Source organism: Hibiscus syriacus, unplaced genomic scaffold, assembly GCF_006381635.1.
Source record: "Hibiscus syriacus cultivar Baekdansim isolate YM2019G1 unplaced genomic scaffold, ASM638163v2 tig00111392_pilon, whole genome shotgun sequence".
Lineage (NCBI taxonomy): Eukaryota > Viridiplantae > Streptophyta > Magnoliopsida > Malvales > Malvaceae > Hibiscus > Hibiscus syriacus.
In genome coordinates this window covers 1,778,358-1,793,121 of record NW_024063078.1, presented here as the reverse complement: position 1 = coordinate 1,793,121, position 14,764 = coordinate 1,778,358, and the positions used below count along the sequence as shown (strand labels likewise).

The 14,764-nt window shown below is 34.7% G+C and overlaps 1 long non-coding RNA gene and 2 pseudogenes across 1 annotated transcript; 1 reads left to right on the top strand and 2 right to left on the bottom strand.

Moving 5' to 3' along the window:
* The first annotated feature begins 3,241 nt into the window (after positions 1–3,241).
* Positions 3,242–6,550, top strand: LOC120160706 (annotated as a pseudogene).
* On the bottom strand, positions 6,513–8,755 carry LOC120160707. The gene is made up of 6 exons (XR_005519446.1): positions 8,663–8,755; positions 8,391–8,418; positions 8,150–8,234; positions 7,667–7,724; positions 6,657–6,698; positions 6,513–6,573 (listed from the first exon to the last, which is right to left on the bottom strand). It is a non-coding gene; the product is annotated as an uncharacterized LOC120160707 (long non-coding RNA).
* A 555-nt stretch (positions 8,756–9,310) lies between these two features.
* On the bottom strand, positions 9,311–14,150 carry LOC120160705 (annotated as a pseudogene).
* Positions 14,151–14,764: the final 614 nt, after the last annotated feature.

Genomic DNA, 14,764 nt, shown 5'->3' with positions numbered 1-14,764 from the left:
TATATTTTAACAGTAATACTAAGTATACGTGTCACATAATCATCAATATATGTGCCACGTGGTTAAGGATGACTTTGTTTGGAAGAAGGACTCGAGTCAGTAAATTTAGATAGGAACGAAATTTACCGCGGTTAAAAATAGCAGTGAAATTTGACTGTGGCAGTGTTGCAAAACGAGTAAACAGAATTACCACCACCGAAGAGTGAAGAAGGTTTACCTCTTCATTCTTAATTATTTTCATGGAATCTTGTTTTGCTCTCTCACTCGCTATTCACAGTAAATTTCACGCGCTACATTTTATTAAAATATAGGGTAACTATAAGTTTAGAACCCAACTATCACATTTATTATGTTTTGGTCACTAAAATACTTTTTATCCAAATCATACTAACATTACATTATGATATCAAATCGTTAAAAAATCAACCGAACATATATAAATAATGTTGTTTTATATGTTGCATGACTGTAATAACCTATACATTACTTGATAAAATTCAGTAGAGAATGTTTCATGAGTTTACGATAATGAAATAATCTTTATATGTGATTAAGCAAATCATCAATGAAATATAGTAGAAAACATTCATGGATGCATTGTAACTTTACCATATAACTCATTTGATCAAACTTAAATACTTTTAAATATATTTCTATGTTAACCAGTTAAATTTGTTAAAAATAATAATAACAATAATCCATATAATTTTTCCAAAATAAAAATAATTAAATCTATTTTTTGGATCATTAAATACAATTTAATCATCCATTCAATTTTGCAGAAGAAATTTAAGTAAGTAGATTAAGGATTCATTTGAACCAAAGATCAAGTATATGTTTCATTTAAATATTATAATTATAATTATAATTATATTTTAGTATATCAAATGGTTTTTTGTTATAATTCTAAAAAGGCACACATTGTATAACATAAATACATAGTATTATTCAGTCGCTTTGGTACGAGAGTGGGACATGGCATAGCGTTATCAGTTAGCATAAATGACAAACGAAATCAAACTAGAGACGAAAAAGAACCCCAATAATTAGAAGAAAAAAATAATAAATACGAAAAATGAAGGAAAAATTTGGTAAATAATAAATCAGACCAATTGTGTTAAAATAATTATAGGTTGGTGTCCTATGAGAAGCATTTGTTAGGTAATGCCAAACTATTGGGGAGAGTTATCGATTTTTAATTAATTGATTTCAATATTTAAATTGACTTAAATATGTTGATTATTTGATTCAATTTATAAAAATAATGTATATCCATAAATATTTAATTGACATTTTTATATATATCTAAGATATATATAAAATTATCACTTTATTCTTTATTGTTTTTGTGGAGTATTTTAATCTTTAATGTTTTAATTTTTAGTCAAATAATTAATATTTGATGAAAACTGTTAGCTGACTAACAATCAACATGTGTTGTTGACGTGATGTTTTCATATGTATTTAATTGATGACATATCATGTACCACGTTATCTAAAATGATGATATGTTATATTTCACATCACCTAAAATAATAATGTATTATGTCATCAAGTGATAACATGACATTTGTAATGTCACCAATTAAATAAATATGAAAATATCATGTGTTGATTATTAGTTAATTAAAAAATTACATTCATCAATATTATTTTAATTAAAATACTAAAAAGAGATAAAATAATTATATCATTATTGACTATATTTGATGTATTAAGTCCGTTTGGTTTTATAAAATATTTTTTTTTTTTATTTCAAAAACAATTTTCATTTTTCAGTTTTTCAAAAAAATATAAAACACGTTTGTTATAGAAATAAACTTATTTTCAAAAAAAAAATAATGAAAATGTTCGGTACCCAATTTTCTAAAATGAAAAAAATAAATAATTATTAAATAATTAAAGTAAATATAAATATTAGAAAAATATAGTATCGACAATAATAATATAATATAATTAAATAAATGAAAGTTTGAAATTAATAAACAAATTTATTAAAAAATCATTAAATGTGATATAAAAGAAATAGCTATTATCACTTCATAACGAATACTGTTTTTTTTTTATTTTAATTAATTGTATAATTAATCTATAATGATGTAGCAATAACAATAAAAAAACTAAATAAGAAATAATAAATTTCATACGAAGTTAGTTATTTATCTAGCAAATATAAAATCATCAGATCAACAACTACTCGTAATTTATATGCTTTAAGATAATTGATATTTAAATACTAAAATAAACGGTTAAAAAGTAATTAAAGAAAGATACTTTTATTAGGATTTGAAGTTGTACTAAAGTAAAATAATTAAATCTGAATTAAATAAAAAGATATTATTAGAACTTTAACTCGTATAATTAAATTAATTTAAAAGTAACTATACAAATATTTTAATTCCATTCGATGCAAAGAACAATTAATAGGTAGAAAATATTTTAATTTTTTTTCAAATCAAGTGTTAGTAACCCAGAAAGATAGTAATTACTTTCGATGTAAAGAACAATTTTACATAAATTTGATCATTGCTTAAGTCTAGTATGACTATAACGCTTAAAACATATAAATTTTTGTTAGAATAATATTACCTTAAAGTAAGAATTGTAAAAAGATTCTCCAATTATATCATAAATTTAGCAAAACAATAACATTGGTGCTGTAGAAAATTCTCAAAGTAGGAGTTCCAAGTGACGAGAGGAACACAACTTTGAAGGTTTTAGAGTCGATTCTGTTATTGAAGCTTAGATTTTACAAAGCATTGATGTCTTTTGATTAATTGCAAAGATAAACATGAATACTTTATTTTCGGTGTAAGTCAAAACGTGAAACATAATTTTTTATTCTTTTAAATTTTGAAAACAATTTTTAAGAAAAACACTGAAAACACCATTTATATAATTTAAAATTTTTTATTTATTTTTTTTAAAAAAAAATTAATTTTTAATTTGACCATCAAACACATTTTTTTCAAACATATATTTATTTTTCTAAGAAAATAAAAATAACTTATATTACCTTAAATCAAACGAACCCATTTCCATTAGTCGGGTTCTGTGATTTGTAATTAACCCAAGGATGAAAAACCTGTCTCGTGAAGCAGCAGGTAAAATAAATAAAATCAAAATATTAAAATAAATAAATTATTAATTAATTAATAAAAAAAGTAAATAAGTACGAGTCCTTTCCCCTCATTTACTTTCTTTTTCATTCAAATCTCTCTCTCTGTAAAACCCTCGAAAATTCACATTCATTCTTTGCTTCTTACTTTATATCACGAGATCCCCATCTCTTTGTTTTCTTTCCTTTCGTTTTCTCTCTCTTAGATCTCTCTTCTTCTTCCAAGTCTTTTCTTCTTCTTCTTTTCTTCTCCAAGAACCGTCCTTTCCCACATTCACTTCAACGAGCTCTTCCTTTTCCCACTTACATTACTCATAAATCACCCCAAAGGGAAAGAGAGAAGAGAGAGGGGAAGGGGAAGGAATTTGGAGTGACCCCATTTCTTTTTTTGTTAGTGAGAGGAGAAAAGAGGAAACGAAATGTCGCATCTTGGTGGAAAGCCAGTGCCTGAGTTAGGCCGGGATTTTGATAAACTTGCCGATCAAATACGTGACTCACTGAGTTACGATGATAACAAGCCCGATTTCCGTGAACTCGATCTGGGTTCACCCGTGTCTCCGCTTCGAACCGGGCAACAGAGTCTAACCATGATGACCACCACCACCACTACGACGACGAGTTCCAGTTCCAGTTCGTCCAGATCCGTTTCTGGTTGGAACTCGTCTAACGCGACCGCTAGGAGATCTGAATCGGGTCGGCACAACCACTCGGGTGAGCTTTCCGGCTTGAGTGAAACCAGCCCGACAGCTTCGACTGGGAATATAAACCGGTTCATACCAGATCCAAATCCAACACTGCCACGACCCACCCGCTGATCTATTCGGGTCAGAGCACCGTCAACTCGCCCCCAGTCAACGTTCTTCCGACGGGAAACATATGCCCCTCGGGGAAAATTATTAAAACCGGCATGTCGGTGAACCGAGGCTCCAGAACTGACGTTTTAGGCTCTGGGTCGGGTAATTATGGCCATGGCAGCATAATGCGGGGCGGGGGAGTGGGAACTGTACCCGTTACAGCCTCCAAGGTGGTGCCTTTGAACCCAGTAACACCCTTGGAATCCGGGGGAATGCGAGTGATTTAACGAGGAAAGCAATGGGGAACTCGGAACCTGAGGAAGTTAAGAGAGTCGGGAATGAGATGTACAAAAAAGGACATTTTTTGAAGGCGTTGAGTTTATGATAAGGCTATAGCTTTGTCACCGGGGAATGCGGCTTACCGGAGTAACAGAGCGGCTGCATTGACGGCTTTAGGGAGAGTAGGAGAGGCCGTAAAGGAATGTGAAGAAGCTGTTAGAATGGATCCTAATTATGGGAGGGCTCATCAGAGACTAGCTTCATTGTTGTTAAGGTGAAAAGAACAATGATTACATATACACATTGACATATTTGGTGTTATTTCTCTATCTGCATCGGTGATGGAAAGAGTGTCGGTGGGAACATTTTTGTTTAATTTTGTTGATTTTTTGGGTTAGTTATAGTCTTCCTGGTGTGTTGGATCTAGTTTCTGTATGTGAAAGGAGTGAATTTTCTTATGTTTGACTTGATGCTGTTGCAGAAATTTTGATCTGGTGAATGATTGTTAGATCCATTTATTCTTTTGATTGCTATATCTTCGCTATTCTGCACACTCGATTTTTTTCCTTTATGATCTGAATTTCTTAATATCTCATGTCTGTTCTGTGGGTTTCCTTTGTGTTAATGTGTTATATGGTTCTCATTGTGGTTTGTATTTATAAGACTAGCTTGGCTAGGATTACTCGTCTCCTTTTGAATATCTCGGAGCAGTCCGGTGAAATGTTAAGGATTGTGTCAAGTTTGCTCCAAATGATTGACTTCTTGAAAGGTATTTTAGAAGGATCCATTGTCAAAGGGTATTAGGTAGCCTGATGAATCTGATTCCTATGTTTCAATCTTCTGTGAAAATTAGACCCCATGTGTTTCGGTGTTTACTTTTATTGATTCCTGCCTTTTCTCATTTAATGATTGTAGGCATTTTGAAATCACTTCTTATTTCCCAGTATCAATCGAATGCTTACATTTTTAAGTTATTTCAATTGTATAAAATGTGCAAATATTTAGGTTGCTCCAATTTAACTCCGTTCAATTTCAGGGTAGGGCATGTTGAGAATGCTAGGAAGCACTTATGTTTTCCCGGGCAACCACAAGATCCGACAGAGTTGCAGAAGTTGCAGGCAGTGGAAAGGCATCTTAGCAAGTGTACAGACGCTCGGAGAATTAGGGACTGGAGAGGTGCATTAAGGGAAGCCGATGCTGCTATTGCTGCAGGTGCAGACTTTTCCCCTCGGGTAAAAATCTTGTCCTAAACTTCCCGTCTTTAAATTTTGAAGAATTTGTGCAGTTAACAGACATTGAAAATGGCTGAACTGGTTCACATTGAATTTACAGCTTTTTATGTGTAGAGTGGAAGCCCTTTTAAAACTGCATCAACTCGATGATGCTGAATCAAGCCTTTCTTTTGTTCCTAAATTAGAACAATGCATCAACTCCTCACAGACCAAGTACTTTGGGATGCTTGCTGAAGCTTATCTCTTTTTTGTCCAAGCACAAATGGAGATGGCACTAGGGAGGTTAGTTTTAAAAAATTTTACTAAGCTTCATCTGATATTGAGATGCCAGAGACATTGGGACCAGAATTTGAAAATTGATGATGGATGTATTGCAGGTTTGAGAATGCAGTTACAGCTGCTGAGAAGGCTAGGCAGGTTGATGCTCGAAATGTTGAAGTTTCTGTACTGCTTAGCAATGTGAGATTGGTTGCCAGAGCACGAACACGTGGGAATGATCTTTTCAAATCCGAAAGGTTCACTGAGGCCTGCTCAGCATATGGGGATGGCTTAGGCTTGATCCATCAAATTCTGTTCTTTATTGTAACAGAGCAGCATGTTGGTTTAAGCTTGGACGGTGGGAGTCTTCTGTTGAAGACTGCGATCAGGCTTTAAGTATCCAACCAAGCTACATAAAAGCCCTTCTTCGAAGGGCAGCGTCTAATAGCAAGGTAAGCAATTCTTTGAAGCTTTCTTTCATCGAGGACAAGCATCTTTATGTATAGGTGTACCTGAATTTGGTTGATTCATACTAATCATATGTCGTTGTGAACTACAGCTAGAGAGATGGGCTGAGGCTGTCCGAGATTATGAAGTTTTGAGAAGGGAACTACCGGATGACAATGAAGTTGCTGAATATCTTTATCATGCTCAAGTTGCATTGAAGAAATCCCGTGGTGAAGAGGTTTATAACATGAAGTTCGCGATATAGCAGTTAAGTCTTTATATAAAAATGAAGCTACATATATAGGCATTGGTGGAGAATAAATATTCAATTGCCATCTTTACTTGTAACATCTCACAAAAATTTAGAATACCTCAAAAGTACAGTTCGAATCTGAAGAGCCGGGCTCCATTTGTCTTTGAGAATGTCAAGGCATATTCTTCCAAGCTGCAAGAAAGCTCAATCCTTGTAAGACAATAAAATACATCTTTAATACCATAAAACAATGACAAAATAAGGGTAGAGCTGACTTTATCAATGTTAGGATGATATATCTTAGTAAGAAATCGAACCTGTTACACCGAATTTGTTAAGGTGGATAAAATATGACATACATCAGAAAGGGAAAAATATGATGGAAAAGTTCCGAGAATAGACTGAAGAACCGCGGCCAGCTAACAGTTCCATGAATGTACTACACATGAACCGTCAGTGCAGGTGAACCAAACAATGAAGTCCAATCACCAAAAAGGGCAGTGAGCAAGATAGAAGTGCAATCTTGGGAAACCAAACAATTAAGTACCAATCACAAGAAGATAATGAATCTCAAATGCCATTTATCAGCCAAACAGATTTTCAATTTAGAGAGCAAGCACAGATTAGATCATTACCACCAACAATAGTTGGTTCCTCGCAAGTCGCAACTAATCAAAGGCAATAGCATCCGCACGAAAAAAAATGTTCTTTGTACGTGAAAGTAAGACTTTCAAAGCTACCAAGTAGTAGTGGCTAAGGCAGTGATCATGTATGAACAAGGACTTTCAAAAGCCAGAGCATGTAACATTCTATTAAATGTTTAATTCCAACCAATATTTTCCTCTTAAATGTCATTAAAGCAAAATAATTATATAGAACCAAAGCTTCACCATATTGAAAGGAGAATAATACATATTTGCCATTCCAAAAACGAAGAATACAATGACCCGACACTACCAGAATGAAGATTATAAACCAACTGCAAACTATTAGAAATTCATACGACTATATATGAACTTCCCCAACTAGTTGGGAGAGAGTTTGATATTAGAAAGCTAAGAAGCTAAGAGATAAGAACGGTTGTAGTATAAAACAGTCCCACAAAGTAAAAGCAGCATTCTCTACTTGCAAACTGCAGCATCCCCAGTACACATTAAAGCCATATAACATTTTTAGCTGAAGCTAATCAATGTTGTACATCAAAAGAATAACGATCAAGCATACCCACAAGATACAGAAACATGAATTTCATGCTAAATATTAAGAATAACTCAATGTTGACTACCTTGGGAGCAGCCATGGGATATTCTTCAGGCAAAAACAGTTCCAACTTGAAACCCCTCCTAAACAAATAACAGACAAGAAAATGCATCATACCCTATAGTTAAATGTAAAATTAATTACAGAACGAAAAGAAAAGCAACAAGATATTACTAAACACAACTTTCCAAAACCAGACTAAGCACCGGATAAAACTGAATCGCATGCTAATTGGATTTAAATTTCAACATTGAAACATGGCCCTTTTTCTTTTTGAAAGATGGATAACGAAGGAGAAAAAATGAAAATTAAGTAATATAAACATCATATAACCAATTTCTCAAAAAAAATCTACTTTAAGCATATAGAGGCCATTTTAATGGCTGAATTTTGGCAATGCTGTCACTATTTATGTATTAAATCAGCCGAGACCCAACTATTATACAATCACTGCAAGATTTTACATTTCTAACACAGAATGCAGCCGCAACCATGAAATTAAAACTACCTTCATACGGAGACTGTTGGACCAAGGATCATCACATTGAAATATCGCATATTATCCTCAGATGGTGAGGCACTAATTCCAGGTGCTGTATTTAAAAAATAACAAAATTTACTTAATTGGAAAAGAAACACAGAAAATTAAACATTTTTCAGCTCATAACATTTAGAGTAAGCTAATAAACAATGATAGAAACAATAATTTAAAACAAAAGAAAAGGAGAAAACAATAGCGAATAATTTACCAGGTTCACTGAGGAGACGCTGAGTTTCCTGATTAGATCAAAGATTAAGAAACAAATTAAGCACGAAACATTTACAAAATTCACACAAGCAAACAAAGAAGACTTCATTTAATTTTCTGAAGCTTTAGATTCATTAAAGCACAAAACAATTTAGCTACCAAATCAAAATATAGAAACCCAGAAATGAACACGTAATTTTCCATTTTTTTAAAGATTTCCCGAGGTTTCTCATGTAGAAACGAGAAGGGTCAAAGTGAGATAGAAAGAGGAACCTTAATGATTCTTCGAGGGAGATTACTATTGGCCATTGGCGAGATCGATTGGAAGAAAAAAAAATTGAGGGTTCTTTGGGATTTAGAGATGGAGAGAGAAATTTTACGACTGGCTTTATTATTCAGATAATATAAATTATTTTATACTTTTATTTTAATTATAGTACTTTGAAATTTATTTATGAAAATAATATTTTTTACATATGTAAGATAGAGTATATATTCTCAAATCACGAATAAATGGTAAAAGAATTATTATTATTTCTTGATGTTTTGAATTCGAACATTATAAATGTTTATTTAAAATAAATAAAAGATGGAAATTTATAACTAAAATAGTTAACAATAAAATCGACAACAAAAATAACATATAAATACATAATTTTATAATAAATTCGAATTGAATATATTACGATAAAAATTAAAAATATTAGAAAACAACATAACATGCATTAAAAAAGATACAATCATAAAAGATATAACAAAATATGATTAAGTTGTATATATATATCAACCCTCATTGAAAAATAATAAATTCAGGTATATATGTAAAAGAAAATACACAATGATAAAAAAGCTTGTAAAAGAAGCAAAGATTATTTATGCAAGAAGCTTCAAGGGCATTACTTGTATTAAAAACATAACTTATTAATCAGTTTCAATGGAGTTCAACTCCAATCCATTTCATGGCAGTAATAAACCCTTGCCAATATATATATATATATATATTGAGTCTTAAGCACAGCAACATAATCATAGAGTTCAGAAGAGCTTTGTATATCCACTTCTTTTCTTCACCTATAAGAAAGGTTTACGCCGACATGACTTCAGTCTTTGATGAACGATTCATCTCCTCTTGACTTAAAACTATAAGCATGCATCGAGAAGTAGGTCGATTTAACCAGTGTTCTGCATGCCAGCAGCAATACCCTTCATGGTCAAGATGAGGGTATCCTCCAAACCTGGGGCATACTCGCTTGTTGGGTTCAGTTTCACGAGTTCATCAGCGGGTTTGCTTGATTCCATAATCTCTTTAGAGATATGTGGCCGCAATTTGACATTGTAGTTCGGATCGCGGATTCGTTTCAGTGTGTAGGCCTGGCAGACGTTTAGTGTGGTGATGTATGAATCACGTAACCTGAGTCTTTGCTTCAGGTAGGGATCGCCTTCAAGAAGATCTTTGTGCCCGGCAATCTGAAAACCGAAAGGAAAACAGAGTTAAGTTGGTCGAATTTTTGTTAACCGGAGGCATCGTATATGTGCTCAAGGCCAGGGTGTTTACCTGGAGGAGAAGGCTTTTAGTTTCTTCATAGTTAGTCCTCAATCGCTCTCCGAATGACCAGAGTTCTTCAGAAACGAGTAGCTTATCATATAAGGCTGCTATGCCAGGATCTCCTTTTGCGAAGACCATTTCGACCAAATCAATTGTCACCCTGAAGAAAGGCCATGCATTGTACATCTCCTGCAGCATATGGAGATTCCTAATGTCATTCTGAATGACATGTTTAAATGCCGCTCCAAAGCCGAGCCAAACAGGGAGATGAAATCTTGTCTGTGTCCAGGCAAAGATCCATGGGATTGCACGGAGAGATTCGATACCCCCGCTCGGCTTCCGCTTTGATGGTCGGCTACCAATATTCATTCTACCATACTCCAACTCTGGTGTAGCCTACACCCAAAGAAAAGGTACAAGTTATTCAATCCAAAACTGATTTAATTAACTTACTTGGATCACATGATAATGCAACTTCACTTACGAGGCGGAAATATTCAACAAATCGAGGTTCTTTGAAGACGATGGAACGGTACTCCTCTGTGGCAACAACGGCCATTTCATCCAACAATGCACGCCATTCTGGTTTCGGTGAGACTGGTGGGTGCATACCATGCTCAAGTGTGGCAGCAGTAAAACGCTGGAGTGTTCTAAAGCACAAGTGTTCCTCTCCAAATGATTGCTCGATAACTTCACCTTGAACCGTAACCCGAAGTGACCCGTGAATAGTTTCTGGTGGTTGAGATAATATAGCAAGATGAGTGGGACCACCTCCTCTACCAACAGTTCCACCACGACCATGGAACATTGTTAGCTTCACACCAAATTGCTTAGCAACCTTGATAAGCTCCTCTTGAGCTTTGTATAACTGCCAGGCAGCAGAGAGACGCCCAGCATCTTTACCTGAATCCGAATACCCAATCATAACTTCTTGTTTGCCATTGATACGATTCCTGTACCAATCTATCGAGAAGAGCCTAGCCAAGCAGCAGGTGCAGCCTCCAGATCTGCTAGCTTCTCAAACAGTGGAACAACTCTTAATGGTTGCTTCACATGGCATTCGCGCTGCAGGAGCTCAACCGCAAGAACATCAGAAGGGGCAGTTGCCATTGAAATAATGTATGCTCCAAAGTTGTCTGCCGGAAGCTCCGCTAGGACACTGAAAGTATCCAAAACATCAGCAATTTCTTCTGTTTTTGGAAGATCAGGACCAAACAATGGACGCTTTCCGCTTAGTTCAGCTAATAGCCATTCCTGCTTTTGTTCTTCAGACCAATCTCGGTAGAACCGATTTCCAAGTGCTTGGTAATGGCATCTAAGACATCTGTGTGGCGGTCAGACTCTTGTCGAATGTCAAGTCTAACAAGTGAGAGGCCGAAAGTTGATACTTGCCTCAAGAAGTCAAGAAGACTTCCATCAGCAATTGGCCGGTCACCACAAGAGCAAAGTGATCTATAGCATAGCTCAAGAGGTTCCAGAAACTGCAAAAAAAAGCCAGGAGTTAATTAGGGCAGACAATACAATGAGGACAGAGAAAGTGAAACGGAAGTTTTCAAACATCACTGTCCTAGCACATAAAGAAAAAGAAAGAGCACAACTACGAAACCGGATTTTCTGGATGCTGTCCATTTTGTAAGAAGGCTAGATATTAATCAAGGGCCGGACAATCTTAATAGTAAATCCGTATCTAACTCATGACAAGTAGGTGGAGTCCAAACTAATAATAAGACCATGATATAAGATAAACAGAGATAGACCTGATCAATGTTGGTGAAAGTTTCTTCCTCAGGAATCTCAGAGATACCATGAGACAACATTTGACGAGACCTTTCACGTGTCTGATACAGCTTGTCCCTAACATCCCCAAGAATAACACGGTAGGGTTCATTTGGAGGAACTTTTTTCCAGAACTCTGCATTTTAAGTAACAACAATTAGAACTGAACCAATGATACAAATCAATTGAACAAAATATTGTAGAAACAATCATCTCCGAGTCACATAAACCATCGCATGGCATTGAAAATCAAGTCAGAGAATCGTATTTAGTTTTTGTTTCCGTAAAGTCTAAATACATTCTTTAAGCGTGCTTTAAAACTTTCTGAAGTATACCTATGTAGTGTTTAGCATCTCTCCTTGAGGATCTATGAAGTTCTTCTGCACGAACACGAAGCTCGTCACTGCAACGCCACATGGATAACTGAAAAGAGACATCAATACGGATTAACCTAAACTGGATTGTTTAAATAAAGCTCCTTTGAATGTGTTAGATAATACAAGCTAATACCTCAAACATCAGATCCTCGATTTGGGAATAGTACAAATTGCTAGCCATCATTCTAGCCAACAAGCAAACATCCCTTGTGACCTCAGGGGTTACCCTCGGATTGCCTGCATTATGAATCAAGAAAAATTGAAACACCTGAGAAGATATTTGAGCACCACCAATTTTCAACAATTAACAGAAAGAACTTCTGCACTACAAGGTACAATCATTTTTATTCAGTTATTCAAGTGGAATGTACCATCACGATCACCACCCATCCATGAGGAAAACTGAATAAGTGGTGCATTATAGGGAACACGTTCATTAATTCCAATGTTCTTCAAGCTGTGTCAACTCGCCGCAAAAATTTGGGGACACCCTTCCATACTGTTTCATGGAAGTAACTCATTCCTGCCCTCATCTCATCTTGAGGAGTTGGAGGGGTCCTTCGAATCTCATCTGTACGAAATGCAGCTTGAATCTACATGGAAAAGGAATCAAAACAAATCAATGAGAACAAGTGTTTTTTCATTGCAAGACAATAGCAAATTTATTTATCGATAAACATATCATGACACAGTGATATACCTCACGCTGGAGAGCTTCATCAAGCTCCTGCTTATCATCTGGAGTAATATCTTTAGCATACAGCTGAGCTAAACAATCCCTTATCCTGGACACAACGAAAAAACACGGGTTTTAAATTTGAAATTGCTTCATTCTGTACTTATTGATATGAAACGAGAAGGACTTCAAACCTTCCATGCTTCTGAAGTAAAGATCGACGGACTGATTGGGTGGGATGAGCAGTGAAGACCAGATCCACAGTCTGGTTCTTAAGTGCATCAAAAACCTCCTCGGGAGACTTCTTGAGATCATACACAAGTCTCTTGAGAGTTTCTTCGATGTCCGATTCAGTTGTTGCAGAGTTCTCATCGATGAAATCACCTTTCTTCAACTTGATCCTTCGACGGTAAGCAATCTGAACTTCCTCAGCCAGGTTAGCCAAGTTAAGCATGTGGGAGAAAGCCTTGGCTATAACAATGGAATCCCCCGGATCCAAACTCGTCAAAACATTTCCCAGCTCCTCGAGTTTCTTGGGGTCATTCCTCCCTTCATACTCAGCAGACAGTTCATAACATTCTTGAACCTAAACAAATCAACCACAAAAAAGGAAAAGAAAATACAATTTATCACTGTAAATTACTACACAAATTTCAGGATCAATCAATTTATTTAGCATCTTCAGCCTCGCAAGCCAATGTACGATCATTGATAACAAAGTAGCATAATGTCTTTTTAAGCAGAAAAACAGTACAACAATAAGCATTAATTTTCAACATCAAACTATGCTTTATTCGAAACAAAATGCCAGTCCTTCACCATTAAAACTTGAAACAAAGCCATGGAAGCAAACGATCAAAAACCAAATCAGAAACAAAGTGAAAAATGGAGAATGGAATACCGTTTCCCTAAGATCCTCGCCATGCAAGTCTTGAAGTATATCGAGAAACCGATCCAAAAGCAAAGCATCATACTCCACCAATTTATCATCTTCACTCACTTTAGCAGGAACCAAAACTCGTAGCTGAGCATCAATGGAAGCCAACTTCTCTAACTTGCTATTGTTACCATGAGTCGCCATTGCCACACCAGAAAATGAAACTGAACTTTTTGTTCCCACTTTTTCCCTGCGGATAAACAAAAATTACCAAAACTCAACGATTGGATCCAAAACGAAAAAGAGAACCCAAAATTACCAACAAAAATCAAAGATTTCAGCAAAGGCCACAGTTTTAGGAGAAAATATAGCTTTTTGTCTACAAAACCAAAAACCCAGATTTGGATAATCGTGTAAAGATATGGATAAAGCATTACCTGAACCCGAGTAACAGAGAGAGCCCAAATTTTGTATCAGAAAAGAGAGAGAAAGTGCAGAGTTATGAGAAAGTGAACGATGAAAAACGGCTATTTATAGACAAACTAATTGTCAGTAACCTGATATTATCAAAATTTTCATTTTTTTATGATTTTTTTAGTTATATGGGAGATCAGTGTGGACGTTGAAGTAGAGGATAAATCAAACAACGAAAGTAAAAGGCAAATGCAAGTTTTGTTTGAATTTTTGCGTTTGTTTTCCTCTCTCTATAATCTCTTGTATTTTATGAAAATTTGGATTTACTTATTAAACTTCTACTTTACTTCTAAATTGTAATGAGGAATTTGGTGTGCTGAAAGATTGTTTTTATAACTTGTTATTATTAAGAGTTATATTTGATATCCGTTAGTGAAATATATTAATTTTATAAACAACGGTTAATTATTGTCATATATTTTGTTATTAAATTGTGATCGATATAACAATTATATTTTATATCATCATTTTTCATAGAATAAATATTTGACTCGAATTTGATTTGAATAAATATTTGACTCGAATTTGATTTGACCGATTAAATTAATTTTTTAAATTTATGTTTGGGTTAGACTCGATTTCTCGAATGCATATTTTCACCTCGAAAATCAGTCAGAATTTTAAATTGGATAGAGTCTTCCTAAATCCG